Source organism: Rousettus aegyptiacus, unplaced genomic scaffold, assembly GCF_014176215.1.
Source record: "Rousettus aegyptiacus isolate mRouAeg1 unplaced genomic scaffold, mRouAeg1.p scaffold_m13_p_13, whole genome shotgun sequence".
NCBI classification, from domain to species: domain Eukaryota; kingdom Metazoa; phylum Chordata; class Mammalia; order Chiroptera; family Pteropodidae; genus Rousettus; species Rousettus aegyptiacus.
The window spans coordinates 63,997,793-64,016,431 of record NW_023416288.1 but is presented as its reverse complement, the minus strand read 5'-3'; positions in this window follow the sequence as shown (position 1 = coordinate 64,016,431).

Here is an 18,639-nt window from a genome sequence, read left to right as displayed (position 1 = left end):
GCAACTCAGTAAGAACTTGAACAAAGAGGTAGTAAACATGAAAGAGAACATAAGGAACCAGTCAGAAATGGAACATATACTAGAAGGAATAAATTGCAAATTAGAATGAAGCAGAGGATCAAATCAGTGACTCTGAAGATAAGGTAGCAGAAAACACCAAACCAGAATAGCAAAGAGAAAAAGGAATTGCTGAAAATGAGAATAGTTTAAGGGACCTCAGAGACAACCTCAGGTGTACCAATATTCACATCATAGGAATAGAAAAGAATAAGAGAAAGAGCGAGGGATTGAAAACCTATTTGATGAAATAATGACTGAAAACTTTCCCAACCAGGTGAAGGAAACAGACACACAAGTCTAGGAAGTGCAGATAAGATGAACCCAAATAGGCCCATACTGAGACATATCATAATTAAATGCCAAAGGTTAAAAACAAAAAGAGAATCTTAAAAGTAGAAAGAGAAAAGCAGTTATTTACCTACAAAGAAACTAAGCTGATTTCTCAACAGAAACTTTGCAGGTCAGGAGAGACTGGCAGAAAATATTCAAAGTGTTAAAAAAAAAAAAAAAAAAAAAAGACTTACAACCAAGATTACTCTACCCAGCAATGCTATCATTTAAAATCAAAGGAAAGATAAAAAGCTTTTAAGATAAGAAACAGCTAAAGGAATTCATCACCACTAAATCAATATTACAAGAAATGCTAAGTAAACTTTAAGAAGAAGAAGAAAAATAAATAAATATAAAAAACAATGGAATAGAATGGAAACCGAGAAATAAACCCACGCCAATATGGTTAATTAATCCATGACAAAGGAGACCAGAATATACAAAGGAGGAAAGACAATCTATTCAATAAATGGTGCTGGGAAAACTGGACAGATACATGCAAAAATATAAAATTAGGCCACCTTCTTACACCATATATAAGAATAAAACTCAAAATGGATTAAAGACTTAGATGTAAGACCTGAAAGCATAAAACCCAAAAGAAGAAAATGTAGGCAGTAAACTCTCTGACATTACTCTTAGTAATATTTTTGTTAATTTATCTCCTCAAGCAAGGGAAACAACAATAAAAAATCAATAAACAAACAGGACTACATCAAACTAAAAAGTTTTTGCACCGCAAAGAAAACCATCAACAAAACAAAAGGACAACTTACTGATTGGGGAAAGATATTTGCCAATAAAATCCGATAAGGGATTAATATCCAAAATTTATAAAAAATTCATGCAACATAACACCAAAAAACCCCAAACAATCCAACTAAAAAATGAGCAAAGGACCTGAATAGATATTTCTCCAAAGAGGACATACAGATGACCGATAGACATATGAAAAGATGCTCAAAGTCACTAATCGCCAGAGAAATGCAAATTAAAACTACAATGAGATATCACCTCACACCTGTCAGAATGGCTATCATCAATAAATCAAAAAACAAATGATGGAGAAGATGTGGAGAAAAGGGAACCCTCGTGCAATGTTGGTGGGATTGCAAATTGGTGTGGCCACTACGGAAAACAAGTCTGGGGTTCCTCAAAAAATTAAAAATAAAACTACCTTATGATCCAGTAATTTCACTCCTGGGTTCAAAACACTAATTCAAAAGAAGTATGCACCCATCCCTATGTTCAGTACAGCATTATTTATAATAGCCAAGATATGGAAGCATCCTAAGTGGCCATCAATAGATGACTGGATAAAAAAGAAGTGATACATATATACAATGGAATATTACTCAGCCATAAAAAAGAATGAAGTCTTACCACTTGCAACAACATGGAAGGACTTGGAGGGTATTATGCTAAATGAAATAAGTCATACAGAGAACGACATATACCATATGATTTCACTTATATGTGAAATCTAAAAAACAATGTAAATGAACAAAAAAAACTAAATGATACAGAGAATAAATTGATAGTTGTGGGGGACTGGGTTAAAAAGGAGAAGGGAGTGAGAAGTACAAATCTATAGTTGTAAAATAGTCACAGGGATGTAAAGTAGAGCGTAGGGAATATAGTCAACAATATTATAATAACTATCTATAATGCCCAGTGGGCATTAGACTTATCTGGGGATCACTTCGTAAATTATATCAATGTCTAACCACTATACTGTACAGCTGAAACTAATGTAAAATATTGAATGTCAACTATAATTGAAAAAATTAAAATTAAAAAAATCTAAGTTCAAATCATAAAAAAAATAAGGAAGCTGTTATTTAATGCAATTAGCAGAGAGAAAGTTATCCTCTACTCATTTATGAAGTAAACTTGGAACCAATTCCTGAAATATTAGAGTCTCTGGCTTGTAAATAAGTACAAAACATTGTCTTTCTTCCCAATAGATTGTAAACTCCATGAGGACAGAGATAAATTCTTTTTTTCAACTCAACAGTGAGATTATAATACAAATGGAAAATGTATGATAAATAAATGTAACGCATTGTTAAACTTCAAAAATTATATATATATACATATCTTTAAAGTCATATTTAAGATTAACACTTTGTTACTATAGATTAACAGAAATTAAAACTGCAGAAATGATAGTTAAAATATTATAGGTTTTTGCTGTTTCTTTATTCTCCTCTTTTTTTTCCTTTAATCTTCAGTGTCTTAAAAAGACTGTTATGGCCATACAACAAACCTTAGCAGCAGCACAGCAGGGTTTTTGTAGTTCTCGGGAACTGCAGGTAATAACAAAGCTCTCCAACCTTACTTCCCTCCCAGGCTGGTGTGGCCAGGCGATGCAGCTCAACTGTGTGAATCAATGGTTAGGAACAAAGCAGGGAGAACAAAGATGAAGGAGGCAGGACCACGTTTCTCACAAACCCAGGCTGCAAGCCGAGCAGCTCTGGAACTGGGGAGCTAACTCAGAGGTATTGTAGAGATGGGAGAATATAACATCGTCTTCCCCTTCAGAAAGAAATTTCTAGAAACATGGTTTCCAAAAGGCAAGAAGGAGATCAAAGGTCACAAGTAGCCTGCTGCCAGACCTCTCCTGTGTGCACATTTAACGTGTCCTTCAGTGAGCCTCGGAAGCTGTAACAAGCTCCGTTTCTGTCCATGGCTGTTCCTCCACGCGGCTCACCCTGATCAATCACACCTGTGCCCAGAAAGAACCTGCTTCTCACGGCCACGTCTCTCACACAGGGCTCTTTCCCAGAAGCCAGCGGTCATGTATCACAGCTGATGGGCATAAAAAGAACTTGAACTTGAAAGGGGATCATTGTGGTAGCTCTCAATTCTTGGTCCAAATCCATCCTTCTCCGAATGCGTGAGACACAGCACAAAAGCCCCCCCTCCGGCCATCCCAACAGCCACAGCGCCTTGCCTTTGTTACTGGACAGTGTCTCCCTCACTCCCTCACCCCGCCCCCCCCCCCCCCCCGCCGCCCACAGCTCTGTTATCTCAACAAGTGCAGAAAACCACGATGATTCTCTATCTCCCCTGATCCCAGGAGCTGTAGTTCTCCATCATGTCATCACCAAGAATCTTTCCTCTTCAATCCAGCATGAAATTCAGGATGAAAAGGAGTCGAATCCCCAGCTTCGATTCCAAATTAGGGCCTTGAAAGCTCTGACTTTTCATTTAAAGAGCCAGTAAGGGGATGATGGGGTGAATTTCAAGATCTTAGCTTGAACACCAAGAGCTAGGCTGAGAGACCCTGGCACGGCATTTAAACAGTAAACCTGAGCATTTAAATCAACACACATCCTGAGAAGACGGCAGGATTTGTATTGATTTAAAAGCCAGTTTACCACCACACAAAGGAAGATTATGGGCTGGGGAAAGGGGCTTAGAAAGAGGAGAAGAAGGGCTTTCGTATTAGACTGGGTACCTGCTCCACCATTTATCCATATGGTGTCTTTGTGTGAACTAGAAAAACAGAGCTCCTTCCTCAAGACATATGACTTTTATTTTCCAGAAAATCATCACATACAAATCAATGGTGCCTATGATGTGAATATCCCTTAGACATGACACTGTCGGGCAGTGCAGAACCATTTCATGAAGGCCTGGGTGGCACACACACTGTCCATTCCTATTCCCTTGGTAAACACTAGCTGCAGCAGGGAGGGAGTAGAAATTCTTTAATAGGTTGGGGATTTAAGACCAGAAGGGAGCCGTACCACGCTTGCCATCACAGATCTGTGGAAGGAGGTAGGCTCAGCATTCCCAGCACCAGCATGGAGCTGCAGTACAGCAGAAGCTAGCAGCTGGCTGTCTGAGCAGAGATAAGTCTGAGATGAACACCATTCCCCCACCTCAATTCCTGGGGCCTCCAAGAAACCCAAAGAGGCATTGAAGGCAACTGAGGATTGAAAGCCAGCAATGCCACTATAGAGTAACTGTGGTTCCAGGAAAGCTGACTCCTGCCTGAGCCTGCAGATGGACCAGCAGAGACCAGGAAAATGTTACTGACTCTCAGAATAGCAAGTCCCAAGAAGAGCTGTGGCTAGGGCCAAATCTGGAGAAGGAGATGCTGAGCTTCTGGGGAACACTTGCCGTGTGTGGCCTGTGACTAAGAAACCAGATGGTGAGCCACTAAAATGTAGATGCCCACAGAGGAACATGACAGCACAGATGCCCTCACCAGATGCCAGGATCATGGATAAGCTCCCCGGGGATCATGGCCAGGGGGAAAGGGAGGGGAAGAAGGCCTGTATTTGACAGTGATTGAGTTACCTTGAATTGACAAGACTGCCCTCCCCTATTGTCTTTTCTAAAAACCACTATATTTCTTTTTACCACTTGAATTTTGTAACCACAAATATTATACTTGCCACAAACAAAACACTAATTATGTATTTCATAGGTGTCTCTTTCTCCCCAATTCTCATCTCTCTGCTGCAGGCTAGGAATTTGAATTCCAGTCAGCGCCAAGTGGGACATTTAACCTTGTAAAACTTGAAACTTTTGCTTTCTGTGAGCTGTCCCCGTTTCTTTTACCCTGTCCTCATGGAGTAACTAGCAGTATATTTTTTTAAGAAAAATCTAATCACACATGGGGGTTTAGAAAATTAGAATAAAAAGGGTTAGTAACCAAGTCATGTTCCTCAAACAGCCAAGTACCCATTGCCAGCCACATGTGTCCAAAGTGACACCGAGAGAGTGGCCTGAGTTCACAAGAGGGTACTTTATCACCACAGCCCTAGGGGCTTAACCCTGGAGATCTGAATGGTGGAAGGCCCAAGTCCTTATCCATTGCATGTCCTCTCTCAAGGTGAGAGTGATTTGGGTAAAGTACGGAGTCTGTAGTGTCTACTCTTTAACTTGAGGAATAAAATATGAAATGTTTCATTTTACATGCTTATATTTAACCTTAACAACTGCAAAATGTAGATTCTTTCTGAAAATGAGTGGTATAACTTCCCGCTCTACCCATGCAGTGGCTTTAACACAATTCAAAGCCTTTCATACCACATTTCTTCCTTCACATGATCTAGCACTGACATCATAATGCCCCGTGGAACTGTTTAATAATAGTAGTAATTGCTAACACTTATTGAGCATTTACCTATGTCAGGAACTGGTATAATGACTCTATGTAAATTAGCTCATTTAATTCTTGCAGCCCTGTGAGACAATTTCCATTATGAGTCTTGATTTATAGATGGGACGACTAAGGCATAGGCAGGTTAAATAAAGTCTAACAGCTTGTGAATTCAGAGCCCATCACCAAACGACACTATTTTCCTGTCTAAGCTGGTCTTAAATAAGCTGTAAAATTCTTTACCAGTGGCCTCACTGTAGCCGCAGGGTTCTTGGGTACTGTCTTTATCTACACCCCCACCCTCATGCTTTCTTAACTCCCAATGAGGTCTAGTGTGCTGGGGAAGACTTGAGGCCTGGGTATCCCCCAAGGTGAAACACAGCTTTCTTCCCAGAGAAAGAACTTCTGTGCCAGCCTGACAAGGCCTAGCCAGGATCCCAGTGACTGGCTTGCTCTAAACTGGCCTTTCCTTGCCATGGGGGTGAGGCCTGGTACTTGGGAATGAGCTTAAAAGGAAGAGCAGTCTTCCTGCCCGCCTTGGTGCTAGATGTATCTGCCTCTTGCAGCACCCAGCAGAATCTTGCACTGGAAGGTTTTACATTCGGGTTTGGCACCAAAGTTACAAGTATACACTAGCAGACTTCTGTCCTCTGTGCCCACATGCCCCACAAGTTCCTTAAAGAGATGGCAGATTGCTCCAAGACAAAGATTATATATACCAAGGGCTTCTGATCAGATACCACTAGTATATTTACTCACGATTCCAGGTTCCTAGCATTCTGGAAATTTTATTATTATTTATGCTATAAATATAATTCATCTTTTGAGTTAAAATTGTGCCCTGTGGCTCCTAAAAGTTCTAGTTAAATGTTTCTAATTAGCATAGAATATTGGATGCTAAAAGCAGTTCATGTCTTATGCTAGAATTTTTTAATTGCATCTATCTAACTGGATTAATATTCTCTGTTGTTGTTGGTTTTGTTTTCCTTTTTAAAAGGGAAAAGTAAAAGGCAGAGATCCTAAGATCTGAAGCTGATGAGTACTTGCCTGTGTTTCTGTGGATTGATTCTGATGGGGATGGACATTCATCATCAACAGCCTGAGGTGATGGTTTAGTTTTTAGTAAGAAACTAAGTAAGAAAATATCTCTGATGGTTCCATTGATCTGCTCACACCATCTTCAGACTATTTGTTACTTCTTAATAATAGTTCATTTTCTCCTTTCTTACAGAAGAATTGATTTTTCAGTTTAGCCCTTATGATTCGCAGGAGAAAGAATATGAAGATTTTTGACTTTAGAAGATGAATGCTTATGAAGAGAATGTGGAATTAAAATGGATCCTTATTTTTAATATAATATCCTTTCTGAACAATCACTAGGGCTAAATAAATAAATAAAAGAGCACACCCCCTAGAGTAGCTGCAAATATAGCTTGCAAATCTAAATCAGAGAAACAATATCTAAGTTAACTTTATTTAAATTGAAAAAAAAAAAAGGAGAGAAAGAAACAGGAAGACTTTGGGTGACTTCTGCAGCTAAAGGTACTCATGGCAGCACTCCCGTTTACCCCGGAAGCTGGAAGGGGGCAGTAGGAGTAATAGCAGCAGCAGCAGGGGCGTTGGGAGCAGCTAACGTTGGAGTGCTCACCTTTCCAGGACCCATGTGAGGTGCTTCATAGGTCTCACTTAATTGAATCCTTAAGGAAATCTCTAAGAGAGAAATGATTTTTGTTATTATTATTCCCATTTTGCAGACAAGAAAACTAAGGCTTCAAAAAATGTAAGTAACCTACCTAAAGTCATAATGAATAAGTGGAAAGGCAGGGTTTGAACCCAGGTATTGACCTAAACACCTTGACTCAATTTTAGGACTGAGGTAGTGTGACCATGGTCTCTAATCCAACCCCTCGCTTTAGAGATTAAGGGTCTGAGACCTAGAGTACAAATGATTCACCCAGTGTAGAGTGAAAGAAAGCAGAGTGGGAAATCAGGTCTCCTTCCCTCCAGATCAGTGCACTTTACACTGTTCACAGCCAATATAACAGCCTATCCCTTGTGGAATTGATCTCATAATCTCAATTTTTAGAGTGAAAAAACAGATGCCCCCGTGTATAACACCATGAAGCACACAAATACACACATTCATTGGCACCCAGGGAGTACCAGGTTCTTCCCTCGCCTGCCCTCCTAGCTGATGTCTGTGGGCTGTGGAGGCAGAACCACCTTGTGGCAGGTGGTACTGAGAGAATTCAGGAGACTCAAGAAAACACGGGAGATCTAGTAGGGACAGAAATTTGAGTGGCCCAAGGAACTGTCATCGGTAACATCTGAAGAGCTAAAACAGCGAGAGCATTCAAAGGCTACAGAGAGCATAAAAAATATCCAGAAATCAAACCCTGAAAGCAAAGAACTGGAAGTGGACTAGAACTTTGTAGGGAAAAGGAATGCTGCAGAGCAGCAGGCCTAGCTGGGGGATGAACAAGCTGACCTCCCAACTCCAGGGAGTGACCACTACGCAAGTGCAAATATGCCGTGTCTTCCTGTCGTTTTATGATAAAACTTGTCCAACATAGAGAAAAGTTGAAATAATAGTGCACTATACACCTGGATACTCCTACCTAAAGCTGACAATTAACATTTGACTACATTTTCATTATAACACGTTGATCCCTCTCTCCATCCCTCTACCTATCCATCAATCTGTCTTATTTTTGCTGTGTTTTAAAGTTGCAGACAGTAGTACACTTTGCTCTAAACACATCGGCATTTATACAATCAACTAAAGTTCAATATTTGTTTATGGTTCTTCTTACTTTTTGCTATATAAAGTTTACATATGGTGAAATGCATGAATTTTAATTCATTTATTCTATGTTGACAAAGGCACACATCTGTCTAACCTAAACCCAATCAAGGCATAGAACACTATCACCAACCCAGAAAATCCTCTCGGCCCCCTCCCCCAGCAAATCCCCATTACCCATCCCAGAGGCAGCCATGGTTCTGATATTTTTCATCATAGGTCAATGTTTCCTGTTCTAAAACTTTTTAAAAATGGAATCGTACTTTACACGTTCTTTTGTATAAGACTGATTTTACTCAGCATAGTGTTTTTGCGATTCGTGCACGTTTCTCTGAGTATCAGAGGTTCACTGCTTTTCATTGCTGAGTACTGTTCCTTTGTACATTATATGCCACAGTTCGTTTGTCCACTCTCCTCTTGAAGAACACCTCAGATGTTTTCAGTATTCAGTTATTATGAATTTTGCTAGTTTTTATGAATTTGTTAGTTATTATGAATAAAGCTGATACAAATATACACATACAAACCTTTGGGTAGAAGTATTAATTTCCTTTAGGTAAACACCTAGGAGTGAAATTTCTCGGCCATCTGGTGGATGTTATATTTAATCCTATAAGAAATTGCGAGATTTTTTTCCAAAACAATTGTACCACTTTATGCTCCAAGTAACAATAAACTTTAGAGTGTTCTGGCTGCTCCTTATGCTCATCGACCTTTGGCGTTGCCAGTTTTAGAGTTGTAGCCATTCTGGGGGCTAAAATTTATTCACATCATTTTCCACCTATTTCCTTTCCCATAATTTAGGGGCAGAAAACAATGATTCCTTCCATCTTCACCTTCATGTTCATAATAGCATTCACTGGGCCCCTATTATGTGCTGGATGCTGTGCTAAGCACACTTGTATAGACCCCATTGTATAAAAATCCTTTTTTTTTTTTATTGTCATTTAAAAGATGAAGCTACTGAGACCTAGGAATTCCATCAAGGCCACACACGAAGTCAGTGCCCAAGTCTTGACTTATCTGACTCCAAAGCCCACGGTTTGAACCTCTCTGCTGTATCTCATCTGGACACTGGTGCCAGGACAGAAAGGGATTTCCCACCTGAAGCCAATGCCTCTCCTTTCTTCTGCATAGTCGTCTCCTCCTTCTTCGGTTAGTATGTGAAATAACACTCAAAGCTGAATATTCGGATCCCACAGAGCCACAGGTAACCCGCCTGAGTGCTCACGAGAAACACACCCGGTTCCAGCGGCCACTGTGCCATTCATTTTCCAATCAGCCAATAACCTCTTACTAGCATCCTGAAGTAGCCCGATGCTGTGCGAGACTCGGAATTCCAGAAAAACTTGCAAATTTCACAGAGTCTAAGATGCTGCTCTTTTGTATACTACTAAGAAATAGCACTGCTTCTTATCATTTGCATTTTTTATTTTATGCATATTTAAAAAATTATCTTTACACTTAGAGACAGATGTCAAGTAGCCTGTGCTCACGTCATGTTGATCTTGTTTAGAACCTTTTCATTGACAGTATAATTTCAAGACGTGTTAAAGAACACCAGGTTTTTACTAGCATTGACACTTTGACTAACCTCATAGTTTAATTTTTTCTCTCTCAATGAAATCACATGTTGCTGGAAGTTAAGGCATTTCTACTCAGAGGTAGCAGGAAATTTCTGATAAATGCACATTTGATATCTTAACGGTAGACCTGCATCAGCCACAACTGACCATCAGCTTCTTTCAAATTCTACCACCTATTGCAATGGATGCGACAAGCTCTGCCTTCAGGGGTTTTGCTTGGGCTGCAATTAGGAGTGCTTTTGCACACGTTTCTAGAGGAAACATACTCATAGCTTCATTTGCTTGAGGAGACTTCCTGTCTTAGAGATGACGGATCGTTTGATTTTTCTTTACAAGAAAGTATAGAATTAGTTATTCCTCCAACAATGAATATCTGATTCCCTAATATCAAATGTATGCCCTATTGCTCTGTTTCTGTGCCTTTCTTTGTACGTCAGAGTCCCAGAAACTTTGTCCCCCAAGGCATCTGACAAGGCCCACATGAAGGCAGCAGGCTGACCATCATTGCTCTCCACATTCCATTCCTCTCTGGTCACCTGCACCTCACCTGCCCTTTACAGAACTTGTCCACACAAGTGCCTTCTGCTCTAGCGTGGTTTAGAAACCAGCCCACACATGTTTGGGAGTTTGTAAGCAGAAGCTGCACACACTACCATATCCTCTTTCATTCAGTCATAAGCAAGCTGGCAGAATAAGCCTCCGTTGGAACCACAAATTGTCATCCTACATTTGGGTGAGGTGTACTCCTTCATGCCTTGTATTACCAAGAGCTCTAAGCACAGCAATCATACTTTCTCTTCCTCTTTCTTCTCAATTTCACATTGTATCTTTTGACAACTTTTACAAATTCTATCCTTCTGTAGCCTTGGTTTGATACAGACCTGCAGGCTTGCAAAACTACAACAGAAAAGGTTTTTGAAGACAGCATTAAATGTCTTTTGTTTAAATTAAACTCAACATGTAGTGCCAACAATGTATATCACTTGATCGATGAAAGGAATGTATAAAAAGCAATGATCATATTTACGCTGCAATGTCAATGACATTAAATCACCACTGCCACCAATGTCAGGGTGTGAGAGAGAGAGAGAGAGAGAGAGAGAGAGAGAGAGAGAGAAAGATTGAGAGAGAGAAACCCTCATCTAGAAATAGATGAACTACGGTAAGGAATGGCCCTGATTTTAGGAAGTGCCAGGGCTTATCTCTTCTGAGTCTACATTCTCCCCAAAAAGAGTGCATTCAGCTGTTATTTCAGGGATCATTTTTATATATAAGTGAAAAATTATCTTTAAATTTTTCTCTTTCCTATTATACAGCTAAAATGGGAATTAATTTAAAATTGATGTTTAAAGACTAATATGAACATATACTACTGGAAATAACAGTGGACCTTAATTAGAGTTATGTTTATTCTATTGAGAAGAAATTTTTTAACTTAAGAGACTACTTGAAATGTGATTTCTGGTGGCAACCTGGAAAAGTACTGATGACTTGCATTTCTGTAATAAAAAGATGTGAAATTCAAAACTACTACTAAAGATTTAAATATATTATCAATGATTCCAGGTTTCCAAGTATTTAAAGGAGAAAAAAGAATATTACCTAAAACAAATAAAAGATTAGTCTTGAAAATAGAAGTATAAACAATACCCTATCTGATGAATTCAAGGTTTTATTTTTGTTTTTCCCAATTGTCAACATTAGCCTTCTTTCCATCTTTAACCATAAGATATAATGTAGTTGGACTTTCTATGCTCATTATGTTGTAAGACTGTTTCACTTTTATTAACATGTTTTCCAAAAACACTGAATTAAATGAGTTCCACCAGTTCTAGTTTATTTATAGCTAAGAAATTAGCATCAAAAGATAAACTCGATGTTTATGGCCAAAAAACTATGAGATGTCAGATCTCTGTCCCGGTCTTTTGCTTATCCTATTAAACAACACTTTCTTTCCATTTGTACTTCAGTTCAACTCTCTTCACTCATTTCTATTAACTTATGCAATCAAAATGAACTGAGTTTCTTTGATGGGAGCTCCAGAGTAGTGACAGCTCAAAAGAAAACCATTTCTCCTCTTTTAATTCCTTTATCATTTTTTCAGCTTACATGAGAACCCAGAAGAGTAACAGAAGAAAATTTAAAGAAAGTGTGACATTTTCTAAAAGTTTGATTATTTTAAAGCATCTGCTTTGGCTAGAAAATCAGTCTCTTCATAATGGATTTTCTCAAGTTACATATCTCTAGTTCATCTGGTTTCTTTGATTTCTATGTATATGATATAGTGCTGACGTGGGCAACTACTGGAAATAGTTTATTCCAGAGGATGATCACCCAATTACTTAGAGGTATTTCCTGGGCAATTAATCAAGAAAAATAATTTCTGACATTCTATTGAATCTAATGTGCTGTCACACATTTTAAACAGTCAGCAAATATCTACATTATGAAGTATGAATAGGAACATTTCTGAGGGCTGTGAACTTTAAGTCTTGCTCTTACTGGTCTTCCTTTTTGAACCCCAACCTACTTTATTAAATACAGAGCTTCACTGACTTAAATAACAGAACTATGAAATAGCTGATGTGTTTTCAGAAAATTAGCATTAGGCCATTGTGTCTGATTTATTATGCATAATGATAAATAATCAAACATCACAGAATAGTGAAAGTCAAGAAAGTAAAACAATAGCGAACTGCTTTTAAGTATTGTTTTATCCTAAGAAACTTGGGTTTGCCTATATCATTTTCAGATTTCTGCTAATGTTATAAGCAAAAATCTACAAAGGAGGATTGATTACATTATTTGCATAAAATCTAATTTCTACAAAGCATTTTACAGTATTTGGGTGAAAGAAAGTGTGAGAAAATTATCAAAGCAATCAAATAAATTAAGTGGCTGATTGCGTATCACTTTTACTTAGAAACAATAAAAACTGTTTAAGAATGACATAAAAGTAAAATAGCAAATTTAAGGTTTGTAGTTTTGGGAATATTCTTCATTCAGCTCAAAATTAATAAAGTGATCATTAAGCACTACCAGTTAAAACCAAGGCTTTGATTTTTTTCCCCCACAAACAAGCAATGAAACCACTTAAAAGAGTTATGCCAAGCGTCTAAGCACTATTCTGTTTAAAAATTAAATTGAAATCTGATTTATGACAAGTCAAAGTAGAGGGACTTTAAAAAGACCACCCAGTTATTATGTGTCCCTACAAATTTGGGGCTACAATGAGCCGGGATCTGACTCTTGCTTGTATTAGTTTCCAACTACTGCTGTAACAAATTACCCCAAATTTAGTGGCTTAAAACAATGCAAATTTATTGCCTTACCAATCTGGAGGTCAGAAGTCTCCATAGGCTAAATTCTACATGTTAGGTGGGCTATGTTACTTCTGGAAGTTCTAGAGGAGAATTGACTTCTTTGCCGTTTCCAGCCTCTAGAAGCTGTCCTCATTCCTTGATGTATCACTCCAAACTTTGGTTCTGTCATCACATTTTTCTGGTTCTCCTGCCTCTCTGTTACTTATAAGGACCTCCGTGGTTACATCGAGCCCACCTGGAGAATCCAAGATCATCTCCTCATTTTAAGATACTTAACTTGGAGTTCTAGTGAAGGTGGCAAGATAGATAAATATCGTGTTCTCCCTCTTCCACGACTACATCAAAATTACAAATAAACTGCAGAACAACCACCCTTGAGAACCACCTCAAGACTAGCTGAACAGAAGTTTGTAACTAAGGACATACACTTCCTTTGAGGCTAGTAGGAGAGACGGAGTTACTGAACAGGCTGGTTCTACACCCATGTGTGGCAATTCGAAATCAGAAGGGCTATCTCTGCTGCAGAGGTCCCCTCTGAGGAGTGAGAGGTCCCAGATCCACACCAGGCTCCCCAGTCCAGGGTTCCAGTGCTGGAAAGAGAAGTTCCCATAACTTCTAGCTGTAAAAACCACAGGGGATTGTGGCCAAGTGAAATGGAGGGCTGCTGGAGTCCCAGGCTTTCCTCTTAAAGGTCCCTCATGGATTTACTCTCTGGCAGACTCACTTATTCAGGGCTCTAGCAGCAGCTTGAAAAGTGCCATGGATACATGGGGAGGAACTGAATTGTCTGGTTTCAGGATGAGGGCTGGAGAGGCAGCTTTCTCCCAGAAGTGTGGGCAGCTTTCTCACACATGGAAGAGGTTGGGCAAGCTAGAAAAGGAGTAGGAGCACTGAGTCAAGAAAGGGAGAAGATGCCTCTCTGTAAGAATTCTGGGTCCCTTAATCTAAAAAAAGAAGGCTCAAGGCTCCCCAGACTTTTCACCCTGGCACAGCAAGAGTAACCAAAGGAGGGCCAGAGCAGGGCTCTGTGAAGCACAAGACCCAAAACAGGGGCCTCTCTTACCCGGGTGTGAGGGCAATCCTCGGATCAGATCCTCAGGCCATGCAGGGACCAACTTCTCCGTACACAACAACAGACACCAGAAAATCAAATTATTCTATGTGTTAAATCAACTGAAAGTTATATTATCAATACCAATTTACTACATAATATTGATGTGTGGAAGCCAAGCAAAAGGGCCATCCAGGTGCTGCTAAGCTAATAAACAAAATCAGTGTTTCCTGAAGTTTTATAAAAAATATTATCAAGTTCTACATAAAAAAAAATATTTAAGGATGAAATGTTTGAACCTCTAAATAGGCAAATACAATAGGTGTATTTCCCAAACATGCATGGATGGGGAGGAAGGATTGGGGGTGGGGGAAGGGAGTATGCCTGCACACACATGCACAATATGTCCTGACACAAGAATTCAGAAAATACTATCAAATAAATAAAATCACCATATCATCAGAGTTCTTGAGTGCAAGTGACAGAAACTACTGATAGCTAGTTTAAGGAACAAAGAATTAAATGGAAGATAATTAGGGGAGTCTTCAAGGGCCACGCTTGAAAAGCAAGCAGTCTGGGTATAGAAACCACAGCAGAAAGAGCCCAATGCTTACGCTACGAATACTGAAAAAGATTCCTTTCTCAAACATCTTTATTTCCTTATGTAACAGGGAAATGCTCACAAATAAATGGAAAAAAAAAACAGAGTACAAAAAAATATGAGCCCAATTCTGTTATAAAGAAAGAAAGAATAATGTACAGAAACAGTCCTAGAAGGAAATACGAGAAAATGTTAACAACAGTTTTTCTTTTCTGGATCATAACAGTCATAGGTAATTTTTATTTTATTTATGTACATGAATTATATTTGTAATTATAAAATTAAATATTTTTAAAACTACCTTTTCTGAGTCTAAAAGGAAAACTGTTCTAATGCCAAAATTTTGTGACAGAGTCCATGTTCACAATTTTTAAGTCCTTCCTGAGTTCATAAACTTTGATAATGAGTTTTTTTCTAATTACTAGATGGTCATTTAAGTTCTATATTACCTGAGGATTTTTGATGTAACAAACATTTTTAAAGTTCTTTCTTGCCTTTTACATGAGTAATTAGGGCATTATACAACAATCACAAGTCCAGTAAATTATCGCTATTGGTATTATGCCAAATCCCTGTTGTAATTAGTATAGTCACCACTAGTTGGTGCTATGTGTAGGCTCTTGTAACAAGGAACTCTAGGTAAAAAGTGCAGGTAACTTCAGTTAAGACCATTTCACATATAACTTCACTTTTTCCAAATACTATTAGCTCTTTATTAAAATAGCAACATAAATATCAATAAATTCATTCTTTATTAAAAAGGAAACAAGATTAACAATAAAAAAACTCATAACACTATCCTAAATAACACCAGTCAAAAATGAAATAAAAACAGCAATTATAATCCATTGTTTTAAAATAGCAACAATTAAGAGACTACATGCCAAAACTTTTAAGATGCAGTCAAAGGTGTGCTCAGAGGTAAATTTGTAGCCTTATGTGTCCTATTATTAAATAAGGAAAAAATAAAAATAAATTAACTAAGTCTTCAATTATAAAGAAACACCCAGGAAACAACAAAATCAATTTAAGAAAAAATAAAGTGTTAATAGAGTAAAAGTTACATTAATAATGTTGAAAATGGAAAAAATACAATTTGTAAAATAGTTAAGTGTTGGTTCATTTAAAAGATTGACAAGTCTAATTTTTTAAAAATACAACTAAAAAGGTTAGAAATAAGAAAGGAGTTTTAACTACAAATATAGAGAAAATATTTTAATTATATATAATATCTACTAATAAACTTTAAAATTCTGTAAAAATGCATGTTTTTAGATATTATTTTTTAAATTGATACTTAAGAATTAGTAGTTAACCTGTCTAGGCCAAAATCACAGGAGAAAATTTTAATGTTTTCAGAGATTTGCCTTTCACTCATCTACCCTGAAATAAAGCTTAGAGCGTAAATTGTGCTATGAGTGAAATCTTCCAAACCTTCTAAAAATAGGCAATTTCTATATTCTATACTAATCTAGAGCATAAAACATATTTAGAATCTGATAAAGATAGAATTTTAAAATATAAAACTACGATTCAATTTTATTCATAAATATAAATGCAATTAACCTAAATAAAATTCAAGAAGCTAAATTCAACAATATTATACTGAAAGAGGAAAATCCCCCCTCCCAAGGAAAACAAAATGCATCTCATGCAGAAATAATTCAATATTGAAAAATCTATTAATATAATTTAATGTAATAATAGGTCAAGGGACTAAAATCACAATTTCTAGTTCCCCAGAACATGTTTAATATGATTCAACAACAACTTCCAGTAAAATGCTTAGTATACTTGAACCAGGAAATCGCATCTGTCGCCTGATAAAGACCTCTGTTTTAGTCCAACAGCTAACATTAAAAGCTGGTGAAATATTAATGGCATTCCTAAAATGTCAGGAATAAGAGCAAAATTAATACCATCCTTTACTTAATATATGAGGTATAAATATTGTAAAGAGAGAAAATTATCAAACGATTGTCTACTTAGAAGGGAATCATCTATAGGATTAATCTTAAAAGTTTAGAAAAATTACTAATACGAAATACAACAATTTGACTCTGCAATGAGCATCTAGTTATAAAACACAATGAGAAAATAATCCCAACAAAGATATGAAATCTCATATTAATAAGAAATATGAAGGACCTATAAAATTACTGAAGAATACATGTTTTTAATAATCTTGACATGTGACAAGTTCCTGAATGAGAAAATTAATATTACAAAGATGGCAATTTTTCTCTAATTAATCTACAACATTAAAGCAATTCTGACCAAAATTCCAATAGAATTTATTTTGAAACTTGACCAAAATATAACTTAAGTTTATCTGGAAGAATAAATGCACAAATACAGCTAAAACTTTTTGAAAAAGAAGAGTAATATTTATCCCATTAAAAGGTTAATCACACAATAAAGCAATTTATAAAATGACAATATGAAATGACAATGGTTCAGGAATAGAGAAGGATACCGAACAAATAATAAATCCAGAAACACTCCAAGTATATGTAAATATTTAATATTTGACAAATGTGAATTTTTAAAAACAGTGGAAAAGAGAGTTTTCAAAAAATGGATGATGCAACAACTAAATAAATATGTAGAGCCTTAATCACATCTATATCAAAAATAAATTTCATTTGGAGTAAAGATTTAAATCTAAAAAAAAATTTTCAAAGAAAACATAGACAACTATTTATATAACATTGAGATGTAGAAGACTTTTAAAACATATTATCAAAGCAGAAATCATGAAAGAAAAGATAAATGAAAAATGTAATATATCTGTATATTGAAAACATCATGAATTAAATTGGTACATATATGACAAGGGACAAAATGTCTGCAGCATATAGAATAAACAAATGGTTAGTGGTTTTAATATATAAAGAGCTCTTACGAACTAATAAAAAAAAACTCCCAAAGAAAAATTAGCGAATGTGTTTATTCATTTCTTTAACAGATATTTAATGTGAACCCAATAAGTGCCAAGTATTGTTCTAGGAACTGAGAATACAGTGTTGAAGAATCTACATATACAGACACAGTCTTCTCTCATTCATCCCAGGATGGCCAATACACACAACAAAAGTAAATAAATAAATAAAGTTACAAGTTGAGATACGGGATTTGAGTAAAGAAATGAGATACCAAATGGGAAGAGAGAGGCAAGCACTGCTTTCAGTCAAGACTCCTGGCAAGCCTATCTCAAGATGTTGTATTTAAGCTATTATCTCAAAGACAAGGTTGCGGTGTGGACGAGGATAGCCAAAGAGAGCAGCTTAAGCAGAAATAACAGTATTTACTAAGCCCCGGAGGTGCAAAAAAGATCTCAGGCATGTTGGAGGAACAAGTGTGGCTGCATCATAGTGGGCAATAAACAGAGTCACATAGATGAGGTTGGAGTGATAAGTAAGGATCAGGTTTTGCAAGGCTCTGTGAGCCACTTAAGGAGTTTAGATTTTATCTGTGAGCAACACTTTACTCGATTCAATTTATGAGTAAGATCACTGTTGCCACTCTATCCAGAAGTGGGTCGTGCGTGGGTCAAGAGTTGCAGCAGAGAGACCAGGTAAGACTGACTGTCATTATAATGAGATGAGAAAAAAATATTGATCAGGATTAAGTGATGGCATTCAAAATGGAAAGAAGCAGACGGATTAAAGGTATATTTTGAGGATAACACTGATAAATTATGCTGAACTATTTGATGTAGAGGAAAGGTCATGGAAAGAATCAAGGATGATGCCTAGGTTTCTGG